The 22,313-nt window shown below is 38.9% G+C and overlaps 1 protein-coding gene across 2 annotated transcripts in view; it reads left to right on the top strand.

Annotated features, from left to right (window-relative positions):
* Positions 1 to 5,348: 5,348 nt before the first annotated feature.
* arhgef10 (Rho guanine nucleotide exchange factor (GEF) 10) overlaps positions 5,349 to 22,313 on the top strand; it is an 87,117-nt gene continuing 70,152 nt past the window's right edge. For both annotated transcript variants that reach the window (XM_035379946.1, XM_035379936.1), the window contains exon 1: positions 5,349 to 5,523. The gene's annotated coding sequence lies outside the window, so the exon portion shown is untranslated. The remainder of the gene's footprint in view (positions 5,524 to 22,313) is intronic.

The raw sequence follows: 22,313 nt of genomic DNA, 5'->3' as shown, positions 1-22,313 counted from the left end.
TGAATGTTTCAAACAGTGTTATGCGGCTAAGCGGGAACCCCGAGAGATTCTGAACAAAGACGAGAGCAACATCATTAACCAGCTCTTTTACACAGTGAATGCTGATGCATGGCACTCATCCATATGTTGGCACTTTCATTACTTTGCAGAGAAAATAATTAGCAATGGCTGGCAGATTCTAATGGAGAACAAAGAAGAGAATAATGAAAGTTTATTTTTATCCATGAACTTCTATGACAATGGTACCATAGAGGTCCAGGCCATTGAAACTCCTATATTAATTTTTAACATCTTGAAATACCTTGGGGAAATTGAGAATGCGAGCACAAGTCTGAAAGCAGAAAATTCAATTAATGAGAAACTACTAATCAATCAGAATCTCACGACCCCTACAAGCTCATACATCATACGAAAGTGAGGACACGGACCAGGGTACTTTGCCTCACTGTAACTTCTCCCTACTATTGGTGAAGAAGCTGAAACATCAGGTTCTGAGACAATACGTTGGAGTTAAGAGGTTAGCTGATGAGGTCAGGAAACCCATAGAAAGGGAGGTTGCCACGATGAGGATACTTTCAGCAGGCAGAGCGGACCTCCAGCACAGAGATGACACCATCCAGGGTCTGATGGAGCAACTGGAGCTCCTTACTGCTGCCAACACCCCTCGAGCTGACCTGGGTCTTCAGGCCAGTCAGACCAGGCCCAAATTCACACCTCCACATTGCACGCCTGTCTATTCCTTACCAAAACATTGGAGCCTCATACAGCTGAAATTGAACCAGTTATCATGTGTGACTAACAGTAGATTTCTCCGCAGTTGATATTCCCAGGCATGTCGGTGAGAAAGATCTGGCGCCCTGGAATTAATACCAGATGATGCAATGTGAGGAAATGTGGTCCCTGCAGTGTAGCAGGTGGCTGTCAAGGATTCAAAGAGATTTCCCAACGCTAGAATTGCCTTCCCCGTAGCCACGTGGAGATGCTCCTTCTCATATCACTCACAGTAACAATGCAGACCTAGAGGTTGTGCTGTCGTGCATAATGTATATCTGCCATAGCACCGTGGCATTTGCCCAGACTATATGGAGGACCATGTACACCATCAGGAACAGCACATAAAACAAATCAACAGAGAATAAAATGTGCTCAACTCAAGCCTATTTTTTTAGTAATTGGGTGTTGAATCCCCAAAGATAATAGAGGAAAAACATGGACAGCACTCTTTAGAAAACGCAAACATATAATTTATTCATGTTTAGCATGTTAAAAAAGGCTGTAGCTGAAATGTTTGTTCTTATCGTGCTTCATACATTTAGAGAATAAATTTTAGCTTTCTAGAGAGTGCTGTTTGTGTTGTGTTTCTCTCTCTCTGTCATCAAATGAATAAACCATTACTAGAAAGGAGGGAGTCTACCAACAACCTAAAACCCCCAGGAACTAGCAACCTCTGAGATCATAGCCCACAGTACAATACATACTGAACCTACCCAGGACCACTGTGATAGAGCAAGAGTCCAGCACAGCCAGTATAGTCCAGCTGGTAGCTATGTAGCACCATAGCACAAAAGTGACAGAACACTGTGGCTTCCGCACCAGATAAGGATCCTACAGAATGTCATCTGTAGTAAAATAGTTTAGTGATTCAATCTAAAAAGAAGAAATTGATTTCACTTATTCCATTGATTTCAACTGTAGATAAATTAGCTGAAAATAAACTCTTGAAAAATAACTGAAACGTAAGGGAGTTTTTGGGGGGCACTTAAATAGCATAAGTGTATTTCCTAAGAGTGAACAATTGAAAACACTTTTTTAAAAATCCAAAGCAATGGAGGTATCTGGCTTTGATATTACATTCTGCAAAACAGATATTCTTATATCACTTATAACAAATCTAATGAATTTATCCATGAAAATTAATACAGAATTGGGTAATTCTTACATCTTACTCCTAAATTCAAGTTTCAAAGGTTGCAGAAAAGGTAGGTGTAATGTAATTCGATTTTAGAGCACCCAGCTAGTTGTTATTTTTGAAGAAGACAAAAAACACCTGACAAGGAGTAGTAGCTGGTGCAATATTCTTTGATCTGCATGGAACGTCTGGTGCAATAATTCACAACCTTTGATCAAAACTATCCTTATTTAACTTTTCCTCGCTGCAATTAAGCGGACAGTCATATTTGGCTTACAGTCTGCACCTTGTTAGAATCTGTAGAATTTCTTATTTGGAAAATGTACAATGAGGGTACCTCAAAGACCTACTATGAGCCTTCTGCCATTTACGAAGGATCCCTCACAAGTTTGCTGTATGGCAGATCACATTGATCTTTCATTTATTAATGTAAACATGAGAAAAACTGTGGGAATGTACTTCTCTATAAAATGAAATGAAATACTCAACCCTATCATTTATATCAAGGAGGGAAAAAAACAACATTACATCTGAATGCAAATATCTTGCTATTATCCCTAATCTAACTGAGAAAAAAATTATATAAATCAAATGCAAAATAGAGTCAAATTCAACTTGTTGAACTAAAGTTTGACAAGTTGAAATTTGTTGAAGTTTGAAGTTCATCTTGAGTTCAAGAAACTGCAATAAAACCACAGAAATTTCTTTGTATACATATGATTGTAGATATAAAAAACCTCCCCAATACCACCATTGCAAGACGTGTAATTTTAGGTTTTATTTAGATGCATATTATGTGTAAAATTGTTTTTAATTTGACCTCCTACCACTAAATGAATTCATGAAGTTATGAATAGATGTTCCAATAGATCTTCAAGAGCCAACTCTTGAGAAGATTGCAATGTGCTTGAACACTTTACAAAAGTAGATCGATCAGCATTTTCTATAAAAGCCTGTAAAAAATGACAAGTGGGTTCATGGTTTAAATATAAGAAACATGGATCTTGCATTTAAGGCCCTCTCCATACAGGCACCTTTGAATCTGAATGTGTGTGTGTGTGTGTGTGTGTGTGTGTGTGTGTTTGAATGTGTGTGTGTGTGTGTGTGTGTGTGTGTGTGTGTGTGTGTGTGTGTTTGAATGTGTGTGTGTGTGTGTGTGTGTGTGTGTGTTTGAATGTGTGTGTGTGTGTGTGTGTGTGTGCTGTAACACATATGGTAGCAGCATTTGCTTTCACGGGAACAGCAGAACAGCTGAAGTGTCACTTGTATCTTCTAATTAGACATGCTGGGAAATGACCTGTTCAACTGAGCTCAGATTATGAGACAGATAATTGAAAGGCACTCATAACAAGCTGTCTTTTTTGAAAATCATAACACTCCCAGAGGTTTTTAGATGAACCTTCCAATGATAAGCACTGTACAGTGCAACAATGCAAAATTTTCATTTGTATAGTTATCACAAAACTATTATTATTATTATTTTTCGAAATGAGAGTACTTTATTGCATTTAACTCGTTTCTAACTTTTCTTTATTCTCGCAATGGTCCTGAACACCTGATATTATTCACCGTGTATTATTGACATCGTGATATTATTCATTGAGGCGCGGCAAGGATGTCATGAAAAGTACAATAATGTTCAAAGAATTTCACCATCTTAGCTCATCTGTACTTGAAAGGGACTGGTTTCTCTCAACTTGAGAGGTCAGGACATGTCTGGGCAGCAGGTTGTCAGCTAGGGAAGTGATGCTGACAAGATAATGACTCCTGCAGAGATACAGTAAAACCTTTTCCAGGGGGTCCTTCAGGGAAACTCTAAGGATAGGGTTTTTCTGTTAGAGACACCAGTTGACATCAAGGAAAACCCGAGGGAAGTGCTTGTGAGCTATTTATTTATCACTTTTGTTTGCAGTTTATTACGGTGTGTTAAAACTCACCTCCAGTTGTTTGCCTGATTACCTCAACCAATGATGGCCATATCTGTTTCTGGTGTTCAAACCAACTTCTTGGCTTTAATTACTTGATTAGGCTATCCCTATCATTTACAGTATTGCATCATGACACAAGAATGACAGCTAAAGACTGTTCTTACATCTCTATATGAAACATTTTATTGTGATCAAATCTACAAGCAAACCAGAGTTGGTTAAGACAGCCAATTAGCTCATTTAGCCAGGGTAATTGACAGAAACAAAAACCTACATACACACTGGCCCTCCATGACAGGAATTGCCCACCTCTGTCTTGAGAAAAACTCCAGCCTTGCTGCTGAGCAATGTTTTGCAAACCTGTGTACTGCCGTGTATGCTATTTTTTGAACACTGTGGAGGTGGAATTTTTCATCAGACATTTAACTCTATTTGACTATTGACACAACAGTACATAAACTGAAAACAAAAGGACAGAATTCACCTCAAATTAACTACTAAAGTTTTCGAGTTAAATTGAACTCATCTTACTTTTTTCATGAATGTATTGATTTAGCAGCTTTGACAAATGACCTGTTGCCACCTTCAAAATATGATCAATAAATTTATAGCAGTGGCTCTCAAACTCAATTCAGGGGGCCCCCCCAGTGTATTCTGGTTTTTGTTCCAACCACAACTGCAATCCCAGATTGAAATAAACTGTTCATTTTCAAATTTTGAGGGATTATCTACCCTTTTAAGCCACATCTGAAATCTCGTTGCATGTCATTAACAAAAGAAGTCCCATGTTCACATTATACTTATTGTGCTAATGTAAATAATTGCTTAAAAGTGGTTTAAAAAAAAGCCAACTGGTCAAACTAATGATGGAGGTGAATCAATAGGCTCCTAACTGGTGAAAAAGTGTGGACACATGGTCACTAAAACTAATCATAATGAATTCAAAAAGAAAACACAAATGATAACAAGCCAAACCTGCATTGCGTTCATAAATTTAAGGAACAAATTATGAAAGAACTTAAACTCGTGTGTTCAACAACCTTAATTGAGCAAGAGATTGGCTGTAACAAAAACCAGCATACACAAGTCCCCAGGATCGAGATAACAACTGGCTTTATAGAACCTACTGGTTTTATAGAACATTTTACTACAATGGAAAGTCGGTTTGATATATACTTCAATAACATGCAGGAGTCACGACTATTTGAAATCAATGTATTTTGATATTCTTCTTTTTTCGCATGCATTAACATACTGTACGTTTCCACGTGGCATTGTGACGCTCGAGCATCCTCGAGAGAGTTCACAACACTGGCTTGAGACGTTTCCATTCTTGTACAGCTGTTCAAAGACAGGCCACTTCATGGATCACGTGGGAGACATTGGAATGTAGAATTTTCATCCAGGCCAGGAGACCTCAGGAATGTGATTGACGTTGGTTTCAGCCTATTAATTCTTCGTATAAGCAATGCAAACCAATGACTTTCCACCAGGGGAGGGGTTGTGCTTGGAGTCTGTATTGCCTCGCCAAATGGCTCGGGAGTCGAGAACTGGGCTAGGAAAACGGGAAAGTGAAGAGTCGATTGATGGCAGAGTTGTATGGACATAGTACGCGATTGTGAGGAATTTACAGAAGAATCCGTGGGTATTAGGATTAACTATCATACATTCAGTGCCTTGAATATGGTGAGTCGGACATTAGATTCTTTATGAAGTCATCATACATATTTCAGTTGGCTAGTCGTAATTTCAGCGGAAAGTAGCAACAGTTAGTCAACATTAGAAAGAAATCGGGCATTTCAAGGCGTGTGGTTTATCGTACACCCAGTCCCGATATAGCCTACTTACTCTGCCACATAGCCCATTGCATCTGCAAAGTAACCTAACCAACACCGTAAAACACTGGAAGTGCGGGTGATTTATCACACTCTGCTGATCTTACACGTAGCCAGCCAGTGAATAGGCTACACACAAATCCAAATTCCAGCCACAATTCGTCAGGGATTTTGTTCTGACATGCTTTCAAAATATAAGAAGGGAAATTAAAGTTGTAGCCTACATACCGATTTAGGCTAAGGTTTTGCTACAAGTAGGCTGAAGTTTCTTTTTGATTCTGATAAGGTTTTTAGTTTGCAAACTTGCAAGCTTCTGTCTGAAGTAGCCTAAAAAAACTGTTATTTAGCATATTATACATGTAGCCTAGTCCTACCAATAAAATGAAGTCCTGTTTTGTGCTTTTTGGTTCTTAGTTAACAGACAAAGTTCAAGACCACTTGTTACTGCATCTGAAGGGATTTAGCCTATCTCGCCACATTTGCCACAAGGACGTGATTTCTCTTAAACTAATAGAATACACCTTCTTTATTTCCTAAGAGTCTATTAAAATGCGTTCTCACGATGTTTTTTATTTGTTCGTTTGTTTACAAATATTTGTACATTTGAGTCAAATTATTTCGCGATCAAATTAGTTGTTGATAGAAGGTTGGCGCTTTGATTGGCACCGTTACTCGATAGTTTAACTGCAAGTGGAATGCCCTGTTCGGTCGTTTAAATATCGACTATTAGCCCGATTCCATTTCCACGGTCGGAAATAGAACTAGGAGCGAGAACTGTCCGAGAGCTAAAACTGTGGAATTATGGCTCCGCCCGCTTTTCCACTGTGTTCTGTGGAGCGGAACTGGAACCGTCCAAAGTAACACATCATCTGTTCGGCTCCAAAACACAGTCTGACTGGGTGGAGTGCAACAAGCAACGTGTAGGCTACGTTTATACTTAACATCCAAGTTAAAGACAAAACATAACTGATGGATAACTTGGCTTGGGGGTCTGTACAACTGAAAACAAAGGGTATGTCCAACCCATTCCTGCTACAAGATGTTTGCTTAGGGAAGACCTAAACTAACATGGAAAAAAATGCTATGGTATGTTTCATTTCTATGAAACAGTAGGCCCGTGCATGGCATATATTTCCTGACAGGAATTTTCTGGACATTGTTAAAGATGTCTGATTGCAAAATAAGATTGGCTGTGTTGTGCTTTGCACATCAACAGAATGATAAAAAAAAAAAACAATACAGTTGCTACATGTCAGCATGAGGTCATAGTACGGTTTTGACATGTACCGTACAACTCATCCATATGCAGTAGTTGCTCAAGAATGCGGTGTGCTATAACTGTGTATCTTGGTATTCACAAAAGGGTAAAAACCAGAGGCTGGGGTGTAATGTGGCGCAGACATGCAATGGGTGGAGCTACTGTACATGACAAATCACAAAATGACCCCATGAACCAATAAAATGCTGAATCCTTGATGGAACACAGACAGCTGCAGCCACTTTGGGGCTCATGTAGCCTCATTCTCCCATTACTACAATTCACTTGAGTTATAAAGTTTCTTCAGAAATGTGGTACGTATTCTGACAGTTAAGCCTAAATGTAGCATCATTTTACTTTTTAGTAATTTGGCGAAGTGAAGAGTAGTGAAGAGTAACCCGCTTAATGTCTTGAATATATATTTAATATTGCTCTTTCAGATACTCTGCAGCTTGCTGCCTAGAGAGAGATCTGTCTCCGTAGGCAACGAGAAATGGAGTCATGCAAATTATCGCAATGCTGATGAAAGCACTCGTGAGACGTGGTTGGGGAAAATGTACTGATTAAGCCTATGCAAAGCAGGCTGGATGTGACTGGAGGAGAATTCCAGTGTCAGTGAAATAGGTGCAAAAGGAAGCTCAGCTGAAGAAAAAGAAACATATAGCTAGGCTGCGGTATGTCAGTGGATGTGTGGGAGATAAGATACCTTGAGTTCCAGGTTCTTGATCAATATATTCCCTCAACAGATGCTATGTCACATGTTCGTAGTTTATTATAAAGTTGTATATTTAATAGTGAAATATAGATCATTTATATTTTTGAATTTGTTTTATGTCAAAATATCAAAATAAGTAAATGAATCTTGCCTTCTTGTTTACCACGGTTCTGGGAGTTTTGCTGCTTCTTACACATTTGTACCTTTATAGCATCTTGTCGTGGTGAAAGCTCCTAAATCCATCAACTCAAGAAAAGAAAGTGGTCAGGACCTCTGGCTTTTGAATATTGCTGCAGAAATCATAACTGCAGTGTGTGTTTTCTCAAAAAAGAAAAGTGGGAACACGTTTTAAATTAAAATCCCTGAAGGCCAGAATTATTGAGCTAGTAACCTCTTAAAAATATTTAGGAATTTGGTAGGATGAAAACCGTAATTTTAATAAGCACAGGAAATATAAAATTGATAAACTGGTTTCAGTCTTTTAATTCGAAAACCTGTCAAATGGTCATGCAGTGAATGCAAGTGTTTCTGGCATTTTCCCATTTTAAATTTTATATTTTGGTATTTGTATAGCCTATGCAATATGTATTGTGTTGTTTTGTAAACTATTGTTATATGTGTTATTTGTATAATTTACTGCTGCTTATATGGCAAAGTTTTTAATGCAAAAAACTTTAATCCCAATGAGACTACAAGGTTAAATAAATAAAAAAATACAGTATGAATGATACAGTTTTTTTTTCACACTACACTTTGTGGCCGATGACTGCAGTGATATATAGAAGTTTTGTAGGAAGGCCATGTGTCACATCTGATTTATAGGGACAAGCCGAAGATGATGTACTGGGCACATTTTGCCCTTTTCAAGGTTACAGGTGCTGTTCTAAGTGATATTCGTCATATTTATGAGGTATACAGCATTTTATACTTAAACTTATTGTATTCATTCTGGTATTTATTTAGCCAGTATAATGGTGTTACACAGGCTAAGAGTTTAGTAAGTGTTAGCCTGAAATGTATCTTCCATATCGAGTTGTAGGTGATCAGGAAAGGTTCCATAAGTTGTTCTATAGTAACACAAAGCTGCTTTAGGTGATTTAATTGCTTCTGGTTTTCACCCAGTGTTTGTCAAATGGACAGTTTGGTTTTGTGCAGGCCTGGAAATGTGTCTGTTTTAATTTACACTTACTCATGCTTTGAGGTCCATTTATGTGCTCAGGCAGATTTTGTAGGTCTCATCTATGGAAGATAGTGAGCATGCTTATTACTATGGGTTCCTTTCTAAATTTTTTCCTCAACTCTTTTTTTGTCTGAAGAGGAGTCTCCCCCTTTCTTTTACCATATTCTTGTTCCTTACTGAACCATAAACACACTTAAGCACAGCATTGTTTGAAAAAAGAATGGCAAAGAGCAGATTTAAACTGATAAGAACACCTTGCTGTAATCTATCCTTTTTTTCCCAAGTTTGGCAAAGTCATTGATGTTGACTGATAGCACCCAGGTTGAAGCATTCTTTTAAGAGGCTCTAATTTGGCGTGTAAGCCATTCATTAGATGGCTCAGGCACAGTAAGTACACTGACCTTAGCTTGTATTGTCTGGCAACACAGCTGTTGAGTTCACTCCACATCAGGGCATCGAAGTGTTGGAAGCCTGCAAGATTTGCTTTAAATATAGCCTATTTGGAAAACCACTCATTTTAATGAAGCGTTCTGTAGTTTATCTGGATGGTGCTGCATCACAAAAAATAAATTCAGAGGGAAAAGTCTGTAAATCTGTAGGCCTAATTGTTTTAGATGGCAGTAGTGGTGTGTTTTACCTAGTGGCACAAGTTTTTTTGTGTGTGATCTAGCAATGCTCCAAACTGAAGGCAATCACAACAAGCATTATGTGAAGACCTGAACTGGAAATGAATAATAAAACTTTTAATTGTTGCTTGTTCCAAACGTATAGTGTACTTAATTGTGCTCATACTGTACAAGCAAAACAAATGAGAAAAAATGAAACTATGCTCTCGCAATGCTACTGGAACGTTTGTCAGTGTTATAACATTGCCACCACATTGCAGCAACGTTGTGAGAATGTTTTGTGTTAGCTGGGATGTTGAATCATGGTCCCGCCGACCATGGTGTCTTAGGAATGGCACCCGGTTGTTGCGGATGCTGTGCCCAAATCTTAAATCAGTTTGCAGAACATTGGTAATTCATATAGCAACTGTGTCAATTGCGTAAGTCTGCCCTGACCACAAAAGATTATGGAAAGCATTCTGGCATGTCAGGCTAACTGTTGGAGCCAGGGTGAACACCATTTGGAGAGGGACATATTTGTCATTTTCTAGAGGACTGAGGGATCCTGCTTCATAATTGTGCCATACCGTCAGTTCACAAACCATACAAAACAAATCCAGCAAATATTTTAGTCACAGCTGGACTAAAACAAGTACAGAACCTATAACCGATAACAAAAATTGCATACTGCTGGTGCACATTGTTAATATGAAGCTTATTTAAAAAATGCATTCATGGAAAGCTTCCTGGCATTGGATTGGCTGTGTGTAATCCCTGGAATGGGAGAGGCTCACAAAACAGTTGGCCCCTTTTGTCATCTTGAGGGAGACAAATCAGATAACTCACAGTTTGATCCATCTCATGATTTGATTGTAGTTACTCATTGGCAAGATTCATATACCTGAGGGTTTGATTAAGGCTTCCTTAATACCCTCTTTTACATTCCATTACATTCACTTAGTGGATGCTCTCATCCAGAGCGGCATAAAGTAGTAGAGAACATCAGTGTTACTCTCAGGAATACAAAAATGCAGTATCACCAAGAACTCATTTATAATCAATAAGTGTCACACAAACCTAACAAACAACAGTTTCTGTTGCAACAGATAGCCTAGCTTTACACAGCTATAGCTGTAACATTATCAAAAAGGAAATTCAGGGAAAGAAAGATATAAGATATCTGAAGATAGTAGGCTATATCTAAAGGGGGTCGGAGGTACCATGGTTCAGTCTTAAACTGTGAGTCTTCAGTCTGTGTTGGAAGATGGGCAGGGTTTCTTCTGTCCTGACTGCAGTGGGAAGTCCATTCCACCACTGGGGGCCCAGAACTGACAGGAGACATGACCTAGAAGGGCAGGCACATGGTGGGGGGGCAGGGGTGGGGCAGATGACTAGCAGTATCAGAACAGAGACTTCTGGCTGGTGTGTAGGGTTTGATGATCTTTTGAAGATATGACAGAGTTGTCCCTTTAGTTTCCCGATGGGCCAACACCATGGTTTTGAATTTTATGCGAGCTGGTATGAGTAGCCAGTGGAGGGAGGTCAGGAAGGTTTTAGATCAGATGAGGAGCGGCACGCGAATGTGCTTCAGAGGTTGGATGCCGGAGGCAAGGAGTCCAGTAAGTATGGAGTTGCAGCAGTCCAGGCGGAAGATTATCAGGGCCTGGACTAAGAGCTGGGTTGAGTAGGTGGTGAGGAATGGGCAGGTTCTCTGGATGTTGTGCACTACACGCAATCCATACAACAAAGGCTCTTTTAAGAGCCACTTCAATTCTTGTCAGAGAAAATATCTCTTCTCTATGTCTGTGCGTGTGCTTATGTAATTTTTGTGCTTAGATTGCCAATTCCTTCGAACATTTAATGCTGCAATGTAGCTCACAGATTCACTGGTGTGAATAAAGGGCCTGGTATTCTCTCTTCAGTGAGCCGCCTGGGTGTGTCTCAAATCGTCTTTTTGCGAAACCCGTCAAACTCCATCAATATATATCAACTACAATATTCTTGTAATGGACATAATTAAACATTTCTCACTTACACGCAGTCCACAAAAATGGGTGTAAGTAGACGAACATTTGCATTCAGTGTTGATTGTAACATGTGCACGTTAAAATAAAAAAGCACAAAAATAAATCAGTTGGATAAAAATTATTTTAATCTGTTTTGGAACATTTCATTTGGACACAATTGGAGCTTAATTGTATTTTAAAATGCTGTTTAAGTTCATAACACTTAGTTAGGGGCGACATAGCTCAGGAGGTAAGACCGATTGTCTGGCAGTTGGAGGGTTGCCGGTTCAAACCCCGCCCTGGGCATGTCGAAGTGTCCTTGAGCAAGACACCTAACCCCTAACTGCTCCGGCGAATGAGAGGCATCAATTGTAAAGCGCTTTGGATAAAAGTGCTATATAAATGCAGTCCATTTACCATTTACTACACCCCATTCATACTGTAGTTACATACTTCATTCACACTGTAGTTGCCTATTGATATAGCCCAGACTCAAACAACAATGAGCAATTTCAAAGTTTATTCACCATTTGTAATCAACACTTCAGACTTTTTAAGTAAAACACATGCAAACTGTGTAGACATGAAAAACTCATATAATATATAAATGCTCCATTAAATTATATGAATGAATGAACAATTAAAAATATCACTTATTCAAAAGGTGCGTTTGCCTAGTATTCTTGAACCTAGGCTGCAGGGTTCAGTGTGCTCTCAGAGCAAGCACATTTACAGGTGAACCACTCCATGAGCAATATTGCAGGTATAATTTTGTTTGATATTAAGAGCCCATGAGCCAAAACACTTTAATGTTAGGTCTTTAACACTTGAAACGTGTATACTGAAACACTCTCAGGCTGGCTGCTGGTATTCTTGTCTGTTGCAGGTGATATTTTCCAGCGCCACCGCTGGAAAAGAGCACAGCCGGTTTGTTCTCTTGGAGAAGCTGAAGCTTTTGATGTAATAGCTGTTTGTTTTCTGGAACCTTCTGTTTGGGAGGCTGCAGTACTGCCTGCTCTTTTGTTATTGAAGTGCTTGAAAACCACAAGGCTTTCTGTACACAAGAAACCCCTTTGGCCTGTTAGCATGTCGTGCTTGAAAACGAAAAGGCTTTCTGAACACAAAAAACCCCTTTGGCCTGTTAGCATGTTGTGCTTGAAAACCAAAAGGCTTTCTGAACACAAGACACCCCTTTGGCCTGTTAGCTTGTCACCTGTCACACGGAAATAGTCTTTTAAGGGAGCTCGGGGGCCTAAGTTATTGAGGCGAACATTAAATGCTGTATGGGTTAGGATGTTGTTCTGGAGTCACTGAGCTAATTCCCTTCTCACCTTGCCTCATTCTTATTTTGTTCTTACATTTGTAAAGGCAGCCTTGAGCTGAATGTTATTTTAAGGGAGTGCTTTGGCCTGCTGGGGTACCAGAAGGCCTTAGACCACTGTTCAAATGTGTGAACTGGCAAAGCGATAATGATGTTCTCACTTGAACAATAGCATCAGTATTATTTGGTGTTGAGAGAAATATAGCATGGTGTATAGTATAGTATAGTGCTCACAAATTATCTGCGCTCCATAAAACAAAATTTTAATGGGTTGTATAATATACAATATATAGTTGTATAATTATTTTTGAAAACATAATCTAAGGCCTTCATGCACAGTGCAGTGAAAATGTATTTTTCCCCCTTCCTAATTCCCTCTATTATTGCATATTTGTCCCACTGAATGGTTTCAGACCTATAGACAAAATGCAATATTAGGCAAAGGGAAACTGTGTAAACAAAACCCATTTTAACTGTTTTGGTTTATTTAATAGTTATTTAAAAGTTATAAAACACCCTTATCACCCATGTGAAAGATTGCAGAAGAACATCCTCTCTAGCCTCAGCTAAGGTCGGTCTTCATGATTCTACAAGAAAGAGACTGGTCAAAAATGAGATTCATGGAAGAGTAGCGAGGCAGAATCCACTGTGAGCCAAAAGAAACATCAATGCTCCTCTCACATTTGCAAAAAAAACTGGCCCTTTGTTGTAATGTTCTATGGAAATGTGAGTCAAAAGTAGAACTTCTTGGATGACACAGGTTCCATCAGGTCTGGCATAATGCGAATTTCACAGTAAGAACATCATACCAACAGTCAAATGTGGTGGAGGTGTGATGGGGTTTTTTGCGTGTGATTTGCTGCCTCGGCACATGGACGATCTACCATTATTGAAGGAGCCATGAAATCTGCTTTGCACCAGAAAATTCTTACGGAGGATGTCCTGTCATCTGTCCATGAGCTGCAAGACAATAATCCAAAAAAACAAAAGCAAGTCTACATCTGAATGGTTGAAAAGAAGCAGTTCCTGACTGGAACCCAATAGAGATGCTGTAGCAGGACCTAAACCAAGACTAATGTTAAAGTTATAGGAAGCGTTTGGTTACAGTTATTCCTGCTGAAGGTGTTGCAGCCAGTTATTAAGTTTAAGGGGGCAATTACTTTTTTTGCATGGGTGATATTGGGGTTTGATAACTTAAAAAAAAGAAATAACAATTTTGAAATAATCTTTGTGTGTACTCAGGTTTTTGTCTCATGCTCTGGTCCAGTTCGAAATCAGTACAATATTTGCTATGGAAACTTATTCCCCATGTGCAGTTTGCCTGGTGTCTTTTCACAAGGGAAAAATTTAAACCTAAAAAATACTAACCTCTCGGTCTTCCTGCCCACGTAAACATCAACATCAGCACTGGCCTTGAAAAACCCATATCTGTTGACCTCTAGTACTAATACATCTTTTTTATTAATGGAACAAGGTCGTACATGTGCTGCAGCCCCTCAGACGTTTTCATTGGTTGTTATGTGGCAAATACACATTGAGAATTGCTGAAAAAGACACTTAATCATTGATAATTTTTCTCAGTTCACTTTAAAGGTAGGGGAGGTATGGTGGTTGCTGAAGATACTATGTAAGGAAGCTTTCCAGTAAGGAGAATACTGCGCCCAAATGCAACTGATGATGAGTTCAGCAGAAAATAAAGTTGTTTTTGCCTCAGGACATGCTATTAATAGTGTATTTATTTTACACACCTAATGCTCTTTAGAATGGGTGATGTGAAGCATTGTGGAGCAATGCCAAATATTATTGATTTTCTACTGCATACTTGCTTTGTCAGCCAGTAAAACTCTAAGCGAGACGTAGGCCTACTATTTCTGAAAAAATGGGTGGCGAAAACACCCATCCTTCCACAAACAGCTATTGTTAATTTTCTCTTCCTTATTGTATACTGTATCATGTGAGGCAATATTTTTCCCAATAAAATAATGAATATTTCTTGGTTTCCATCCGGATATATTATTATCTGCGGAGCATAGTTTCATCACTACAATACCGGTGTCATCCAATGAAGTTCATGCACAAAAAGTTGTGCATTTCCAGGGTGTTGCAAAACTGTCATTGTTTTGTGGGAGGAGCCAGACTGCATTTGTTGGTGATCTTACTCACCATTCATAGAGACATTATGCTTTTCACTGGCGATTTAGAGTGCGTTTTCTTGTTGCCCAGGAACAGTGATGTGAGCTATACAGTAGAAACCCTTTAGGCCCAAAACAAGGATGCTATGAGTAAGCACATTTCCCTGGCAAAGAGATGGCAGGTCTACGTCGAAATAAGTTATGCTGCTGTCTACTTCCGAGATTGGTTGATCCTCAATCCCTGTAACGTTTCTTTCCTGTTTGTGAATATTGGAGAGTGATGCAAGCCAATTTGCTGGTGTAATCTTTTGACTTTCTGCTGTAGCTCTCTTCTTTCCGAACTGTGGATCAGGAGTTACAGTGCATCCAAAACAAATGCACTTTATATAATACACATTCCGTTGATATGCAAACTGCCAGTTTATATCAGGAGATTGAAGTATATATAGGCAGATGGGGATATGGGTTTATTTCAAGAGATTTCGTTCAGATCTATGTTCTTTTACTGGGAACCATTTCTGGGAGATTTTGCATTCTTGCAGGAATCTGGATTAAATCCAGGATATTCCCTGAATGTATTTATTTGCATAATTTACAGTAGGTTGAGCGCTTTGCTCAAGTTTACAACAGCAATGAAACAATGCCAAGAAACAATGCAAATCACAGGAGTCATAATATTACTCAGATGGAGAACAGCAATTAGGCTGTACAATGGCATATGGAAATGCATGCTCTAGAGCACAGGTTTTAGATTCCAGTCCTAGCGGTCCATAGTTGCCCTTCAGTTGTATGTGAACTGCACACTGAGCTGCTAATTTCTTTGTTAAACTATAATCGCAAAAATATTAGCTGTGTGAAATCTGTGTTCTTAAAGTCACAAATACCTCTGCTGTCAAACATTTGAATTTGCATTTTGTCTCATCACTACTATGAATATTCTTCCCAGTGGACATTGAACTAACCAATCCACCCATTTTCTTTGCAAACCACTGATGGATATCACAACATCCTTGATTTCTGCTGTGGCCATGATCAAATAAAAGCTGTTGTCATTTCATAAATCAGCAGACAATAGCACCTATACAGTACATACACATGCACGAGCCACACATCACACATGCACGCAGACTGATCTCGATTGTAAATGTAGGCCTACTAGCGGGCTCATGTTTGTATTTCATGTGTAAGAATTGTGAAGCAAATGTTTTTTTTTACGATATTTAAATTATTTGCATGGTTGGCAGCTAATAACAATATTGTATATCCTGTCTTCTGTTTGGCTGCTTCATCATTCTTTTATACTGCTATGTCCTCTGGTCCTGGAGCTATGTGGGTTTATGTTTCCAAACTAATGAGTGAGCCTTAGGAATTTCAATTGTTTTGCAAGTACAGGTGCAGACCTACAGCCTCTTTGTACTGTAGAGTTTATGACCGTGCTCCAGAGGGGGAGAGAGAAAATGTATAATGAAATGAAATAAAAATGAAAATGGATCTGAACAGTGGTGTACATTCATCCAAATAAGAACAAATTCATTTAAATGTTTCTTAAACTGGTAAAAGCGTATGCAGCATAAGGAATCGAACAAGGTCTGGGTGGACTTGAGTGTGTTGTTCTGTAGTTTATTTTTCATTCATTTTTTGTTCTTCGAATATTTTACTTTGAAATATGGGTATAAATTGTATGATTGGCAGCTTTTTTCATGAAATAAGTAGGGCCTAAACATATCCATCATTTTACTAATGGTGTGTGTGTGTGTGTAAGAATGCATTAGAGAAAAATAGAGAGATTTAATTTATAACTCCTCAGAGAAATCCACCATCTTACCAACTGTCATGTTTCCGGCGCAATCGATTTTTCAAAACGTATCACGTAGCCTGCACATTTTTGGAGATCGTGAGAAAAGTGGAAAGCACTGCAGACAAATTGGCCAGCTTTAACTCGAAGCCCCAGATGAGAGTTTTCTTTCTGAGAGAAATTGCACCAGGCAAAGGCTGTTCAGACGTGTAATGACACGCTCTGCTGAATGTGTCATCGCAAGTCTTTCCTCTTTCATTTCTTTTGACCAGCTGGTTGTTTATAATGTTCAGCTATGTGACTTGAACCTGGAGGTTTTAGGGTTCTTTTTGTGCGACAGGTGTAGCTTAGACCTTGTTTAGAGGATTAGCTTAAACCCTATTTGCAGAAGACCCAGTGCATCTATTTGTAGACTGTAGCACTGTACCAGACTCTTAAATGAGTAGTAAGTCTGAATATCGTTTTGTGCACTAGCTGGGTTTTCTTGAACAGTTGTCAAGCATGTGGCACACATCAGAAGGTAAATGTTTAAGTGCAACCTTTAGATTGTTATCCCCATTGATAATGTATTGGGGAAAATGATATAGCAGTTTCATGATTTTTTTTGTCATTTGCTCCAGCGAACTCAAAGGGCCCTATTTTCTGGAGCCAGTCGGATGGTGCATGGGTACAGTCAGGTGCATAGCGCATGGGTGCATGGGCATGGATATTGAATGTTTGTATTTTCCTTACCTGAGGCAAGGAGTGCTCAATTGAAAGCACGTGCCGCAGGTGGAAAATGGGCTGGATTATGCTGAATATATTATGAGTGGGTGTGTTGCAGCTGGATTCATTTGTAGCCAATCAAATGAGCTCTTTTCATTAACTTTAAGAGCTGTGTGCTTTGTGCAGGGTGGACTGCGTATTTCTGTAGTCTGCCAGTGAAATGGAAGGCAAGCATAAGGATATACCTTCCAAGGTGTTCTTTTGTGGGTGGTGCAGAGTTGGGCTGTCACTTTTTTCAAAAATTGAGTTCAAATGAATCTTAAAAATAAGAGAAGTTTGTTTTTCGATTTTCCTTTCATCAGAATTTCGATAGAACATTTCCTAAACGTTTATGATAGGCCAGTTTTAATTTCCCATTAAACCTTTTGCTAAATAGCTTAAATGTGCTATGTTGCAACTAAGAAAAAATGTACATTATTAAACAAATAAAACCAGGGAAGTTCATAACAATGGCAATGGTCTCTTTCACAGCAGTGACTGACTTGGTATGAAACGTCGCTCAAACTAATTAAAAAAATAATGACACACAATTCCACCGTTAAATCATAACAATGCCGTATTTAAACTAAACTGAGCTCAGTGATTTCCTTTAGAGGGGCAACTGCCTTTGCCTTTGGGGTTGGAAGTTGCCACTCGCGTACTTTGCTGAAGACTTTCTCCTTAGTTATATGTTGAAATTGCAGTGCACTGCTCGATCTTGACTGACACACCCCCAGCAGAGGTTCTTATCCCACTTCGGCCCACAGCGAATTACACAATTACAAAACAGCTCAGGCGCATCAAAATCCATGACGAAAATACCACTTCACCTGTGTGATGGCTCACAACACGCCATGCGCCAGCTGGAAAAGACAGCCCTATAAAAGAGTAACTATAGAATAAGGGAGTCTGTACACAGAGATGGCTATGGTGCAGCGTACAACTAGAAAGGTGAATCCCAAAATGGAGGTTTACAAGGTTAAATATCCAATTAATTATGAACAAAGGACCAACGGAGTCTCTTCAGTTTTGAGCTGGCTAGGCATCCAAGGGACTAGGAACCAGTGCAGAGATGGACAACTAACTCCTCTGCACGAGATTGAGATGCGGTCTGAGAGGAAAGTTGGACAGGTGTCTTGGTGACGGATCTGTAGATGCTATGTTACCTGGCTCATATCAGTACTACAGTTAAAGCTACCATGCTATTTCAGAGCACAGCCTGTTGTATTAAAGCTATATTTCACATTTCACCTATCCTGAATATCATAGTCAATATGATCATAAAATAAATATAATAAAACAATAGTACAATAATTATATTATAGTATCCCATATCATCACTACTGACATTTTATGGAACAACAGAAATGTAATTTTGCCCAGAGGTTTGGCAGTGTTTGCCAGACTGTGGTGTAGTTACTTGCTACAGAAATGAACCACATGACCTCCAGTATAGCAAGTTCGGTGTCTTTTTTTCACCCAGCCCTTGTACTACATAAACATTCCTGGCTGCAAAGCATGTCTGCACATAACAGATTTGATTTATGTTTACCTCTGTGTGTCAGATTTTAGCTCTACAGCAGATTGATGGGATACCTTTGTTTTTCATTGGATTTTCATTCAACATTTGCTTCTTAGAGTAGAATTACCTCATTTTATTGCTGTGAGCAGAATCATTGGCATTGCTATTCCCCAATTTTGTTTTGTTTAATGAATTGTAAAGATGCTGTTGTCATTATTTCATAGCCGTGGCATAGCACATTTAAACTATTCAGCTACAGGTTTTATGGGAAATAAAAACTGGGCCATAATAATGATACATTTAGGCAACATTTTAATGAAATTTTGATGGTAGAAAATTCAAATAAATTTAAATTAATTTCTCTTATTTATGAGATTTTGTGAACTCAGTTTTTGGAAATAGTGACAGTCCTACCTATAACCTGTGGATATGTCTGGTGTCGTTTATGACTTAACTGTAGGTATCTGCTATCAAGGGTAGGTGGCAAAAGATAAACTCGCTGGTCCTGAAGCTTTTTCTCATCTGGATTTGTCATTATTTGAGCATCTTTATATTATTCTTTTAAATAGGAATCAAACAGATGATGACACTCTTATTTCTGATAGTTTTTCCTCTATCCTCTCTATGTTTTCAGCTCCAGTCAAAACCAAAATAATTAAGTGGGGCGAAAAAACAAAACAAGTTAGAACATTCCCTTGGGCTATCCAATCACACTGTAACAAATTATGATGGTGTCCATGGCATGACAGAATTCTAGAAGTGTGCAGCATTGGCTCTGCACAATAGGGAACATCTGTGAGGACAAGAGCCTCTCTAGCAGGTGCAAGTGCAGATAAGCTATGCTTCTTGTGTCACTAATTTACTGGCAGTATTGATAGTCAGTAATTGATTGATGTCCAACATGCTGATGTTTACTTAGGTCACAATGTTCAATGTAAAATTGGGCGACATAATCAATGCACAATCCGCACAGAAAATGGTCTGTTATTATTCTTGCTCAAAAAAATCACTATACCAGCCACCATATTGGCAATCAGTGAATATTTCCCCTCTAAAATTGGTATCAGTAACAGTTTTAAAAAATACCATAACAGTCAGGCTCCTTAGCCACCCAAGTGTTGCATCTGGTTTAATTAAACAATACCTGAATTTTCACCGTTTTGCTGTGTTATATACTGTAGTAGAACCTAAGAGATACAAGCCTCAACTGCAGTAAATAGAACAGGGTATGAAGCTGAAAATAGTGTAAGCAACTGTGCATTTTCAAGCTCCTTATTACTAAATGGTAAATGGACTGCATTTATATAACGCTTTTATCCAAAGCGCTTTACAATTGATGCCTCTCATTCACCCATTCACACACACACACTCACACACCAACGGTCAGCTCGTTGGGAGCAATTAGGGGTTAGGTGTCTTGCTGAGGGACACTTCGACACACCCAGGGCGGGGGATCGAATCGGCAATCCTCCGACTGCCAGACAACCGCTCCTACCCCCTGAGCTATGTCGCCCCCATATACAATGATTATTGTACTATGCATCGATTATCTTTGTTATTATCACTCATGCAGAAAAATCAAGTATTAAACTAATAAATAAATAGCACTTTCCCTCTTTCTTTGTAACTATTTGTCGAATCCAATTAAAATCAGGGTGCAAGTTTCCTAGGGAGTGGCACGATGAAACAAAAATAATGGAACATTCTTGTGTACAATAAAACACCCATTTTAAAGTTGCTTGACACATAGATGGATGCTTTCACAAATTAGCAGTGCTAGAAGCAGTTTAGGTGGAGCTGGGTGGTTTGAGGCCACCTACTCTTCAACAGATTGCTGTTCCCCCTTCAGTGTGTTCCCTCACTGATATCATTTCTTTATACTGCTAGAATTATGCCTTGCTGTCTTTGAACTCACAGTCTGGTCTGGGTATTTTTTATCTAGCTTTTTCTGGTAGTTTTCATGTTCTCTGTGGTGTTTTTGCAAAGACAAGACAGGTAGAAGTTTAAAGTTAACAGATGTCAGCAACAGACAGGTTATTATGCTCAGCCTTATGCTGCCTCGTTTGACATAGAAATAAATGAATTCTCCAGTATGATCCTGCTTGTGGTTTGTTTGATTTTTGGTTAATAACTTAAGATTTATAGCTGCAAAATAAAAGCTTGTTCAAAATACGGCTAGTGCAATGCTAGTTACCTTTCCAATATAAGTTACTTTCAAAGCAGTTGAAAACTTTTTTGTGTGAGTGCATTTCTATTTTATTTCAATTTTATATAGGCTATTAATCAGTTTCAAGATCATTTTGATACGAAAGATCTGTGACCGTATCAGTGCACCCTTTTAACCTTGGTGAAGATCTGCTTGTTCCATACTTTGTGTGAAGGTCTCTGCTTAAATACTTTGATATATGATGGATTTCCTAAGATTAGTTTGATATGTCCACGGCCATGATTAGGGTGATGGGTCATTCAAAGGCATCTAAGCCTTTCTCTCCCTACGAGCTGTTCCTCTGGCCGGGTCTGCATCGCAGAACACATGCGTCTCATACAGTGCAGCCAATTACAGAACAGCCATGCCCTGTTTACGTTTTCATTGCACTTCCTGTCAACGAAAAGCATCAGTCTGCTGTCTGGCCTAGCCGTTTTCAGATTTCTTTAACAAGATGGTGGGCAACATAAAGAAATCAATGGTTCGGGGGGTGGCGGGGGGGGGGGGGGAGTGGAAGGAAGGTCCAAGAAGAAATAAACTTAAGGCGTCTTTCTAAAGATTTCCTTTCTGTATTGCGGAGATAGCATCATTCTTATTTCTGGAGTACTGTCTGCTCTGAAGCTTTTATCTTTAGTCTGTCGTCAGATAAGCCAAAAATAATATGTGATTATAGCTGAATAGAGGTCTGCCTGAATCCTAAAGCGAGTATATCCCCGTGCCATTGAGTCAGGTAGAAGCGAGGAGAGGAATGAAGGGTCATTTTATATGGTCATATTCGAAAAAAATCTAGCAACAATGTATAACTCCTGTTCTCTCTTTACACATTGATAATTTTTTTCTTGAATTCAGTTAGCCTTATAGAATTCAAAATATATTATATTATTGAAACTATCAGTTAGCCCTATGCACTGATAGCACATGTGTGCACTCAGCTCCTCTGTGTGTGTCCTCCTTCCCATAATGCAACTGAATACCTCAAGAAACCAATAACTCATTTCAATAAGCTGATGTGAAACTTCATACATGACAGTCAGTTTGATGTATGGATGTTAACAAATATCCAGGGCTTTGAGTTAATGGCTGGTGGGCTAACACCTTAGACTTAAGCAAATAAAATATATTTCAAAGAGTCAATTAGAAGTAGGCTATAGGCTATA

The sequence above is a fragment of the Anguilla anguilla genome, chromosome 1 (genome assembly GCF_013347855.1).
Source record: "Anguilla anguilla isolate fAngAng1 chromosome 1, fAngAng1.pri, whole genome shotgun sequence".
Classification (NCBI taxonomy): Eukaryota; Metazoa; Chordata; class Actinopteri; order Anguilliformes; family Anguillidae; genus Anguilla; species Anguilla anguilla.
The sequence above is the reverse complement of the archived record's forward strand: the minus strand, read 5'-3'. Positions and strand labels throughout refer to the sequence as shown.